The sequence below is a fragment of the Vanellus vanellus genome, assembly GCF_965231255.1.
Source record: "Vanellus vanellus genome assembly, contig: HAP1_SCAFFOLD_164, whole genome shotgun sequence".
NCBI classification, from domain to species: domain Eukaryota; kingdom Metazoa; phylum Chordata; class Aves; order Charadriiformes; family Charadriidae; genus Vanellus; species Vanellus vanellus.
Window position 1 is genome coordinate 227,617 of NW_028127592.1, and position 2,371 is coordinate 229,987.

Consider the following 2,371-nt stretch of genomic DNA (forward strand, 5'->3'; position numbering starts at 1 on the left):
TATTTTTTATGTCTTGCCAATGTTTCTTTTCCCCCTGACACGGCAGAAATTTTCCCCGCCCCTTGTCTTGTCTCCGTCTTCTTGTCCTGCCGGTCCCTTTGGCCTCTGTCCTGCTCCCTGTCGCTCTTATTTGTTCCTCCATCTCTATGCCTGTTATTTTGCGCAGTCTGTCCGCTCTCCTCTCTCTACGTGGCTGTCCCACTCCCCACCCCTCTCTTGTTTGCAGCGTGCTGTTTTCTGCTTCCCTGTCTCACACCTCTTCTCTATGTCCCTCTGTCCTTCCTCCTGCTTTTCTCTTGCCTTTTCTCCCTCTGTCCTGTTGCGTTTGGGCACTGAGCCTTATAGCCAACTCACTGCTGGGATTTCTTGCGTACATTAATGAATAAACTTTTCCTGCCCCTTGTGTGCCCCTGGATGTGTTTGCATCCCCTGGGTGCAGAGGTCGTGGCTGGGGACAGGGGCAGGGGAGGGGGCGATGTGCTGTGGGGCTTTGGCAAGGGCCCCTGCTCCTGACGGGCTCCAGCTGTGGGCTGGGGCAGCCCAGGTGGGACCAGTGAGGTGATGGTGGGACGGGGCCAAGGGTTTAAAAAGGCTGCAGGTGGGGATGAGTGGGGGCAGCCTCAGGTGCAGCCAGTGAGGCTGAGGATGGGGCTGGCCCTGCTGTGCCAAGGGTCGGGGGCTGCCTGGGCACGCATGCCTGCTGGAGCTGGCTGAGGAGTGAAAAGAAGGGGGTTCCACAGGCGGCTGCCCCCAGCAAGGAGCGGACGGTCCCCACGGCGAGGAAGGATCACTCCCAGCCATTCCTGACAGCGCACACCACCAGCTCACAGCTCCAGGACGTCGGTACCTCTGTCAGCTGCACATGTGAGCCACCGTGCCTCCGGGAAGCCTCAGCATGCTTTTTGTTTTTTCCATTCCATTTCGATGAATTCCCGACTTTACCGAAAATGGAAATTTGTGTTTTTCACTAATGTTGCTGTATACTGTGTAAGATGCTGATATAATTACTCTTTATAGGGCTGATGATGAGACTATCAAGCAGGGGTTCAGGTTAGCATCTTGTATGTGTCTGTCTATGGCGTTTCAGTATTTTTAAAGAAAGCAGAAGGGACATAAGGCATAGTGTATTTCAGGTGATGGGACCGCTCATTGCATTTCCCCTTCACCCTTCCCTGTCCCCTTTCCCTGTTTTCCCCCTTCTTCCCTGTGTTCCCCCGTTCCCCCCTTTTCCCTTTCTTTCCCGTTCTCCTCATCCCCCTTTACCCTTCTTTTCCTTGTCCCCTTTCCCCTTTCTTCCCTCCCGTCCCACCTTTCCCTCTTTCCCTTTATTCCCCCACCCCGTGTTCCCCCTTTCCTTTCCCTTTCTTCCACCCTGTCGCCCCTTTCCCCCTTTGCCTTTCTTTCCCCCTGTCCAATGTCCCCTATTTCCCCTTTTGTTCTACCTCCCCTGTTCCCTCATTATCCCTTATACCCCCCACCCCCCGTGCCCTTTCTTCCCCACACTACTGTCCCCCTTTCCCCCTTCCTTTCCCCTATGCCTCCTGTTTTGCTCTTTCCCTTCATCCTTGGTACCCCCTTTAATTCTTCCCCGTTGCCCCTTTCCCCGTCCTTTCCCTCTGCCCTTTCCCCCCCGTTGCCCCGTTCCTTCTTTTTCAATGACGCTCTCCCAATGTGTTCCATGCTCCCCCTTTCTCCCTTGTTCCCCCTTTCCTTCTCCTGCATCCCCCCTTTTCCCTACCCTTCTTTCTCAGTTCCCCCTACCATCTGTGTTCCGTGTCCCCCCTTCCCCATTTCCTCACCCCCCATCCCCCCTTTTCTTTCTCCATTTTTCCTCCGTCCCATTTCTCCCTTTCTTTCCCCCACTCCATCCGCTGTCCCCCTCTTTCCACCTGTCTTGTCTCTCCTGTTCCAGGTCCCCCCTCTCTCTTTCTACCTCCCTTTCTTTCTGTTTTTCCATCTTCACACCTCGCCCGCCCCCCCTTCATTGTTTCTGCCCTGCTGCTCCCCTTTCTTCCTTTTTTTTTCCCCCAGCCGTCTCCTCTTTTCTCCTTTCTTGGCTCCCCCTTTTCCCCCTCATTCAAGCAGAGGGGTCCAAAATGTGTGGGGCATTTGAAGGGGTTCCCGGAGGCAGTGAGGACCACCATGACTTGTCCCCGCTGGGGCCTTTGCTGTGGTTGCAGAGGCTGGACGTTTGCGTTTTTTGCTCCGGAGGCTGCCGAGAGTGAAAAACGGTGGTTTTGAGGATGGAGTCCACAGGAAAGCAGAGAGGGCCACAGTGCGTGGGGCATTTGAAGGGGTTCCCGGAGGCAGTGAGGACCAGGATGACTTTTCCCCCCTGAAACCTTTGCTGTGGGAGCAGCAGCTGTATGTT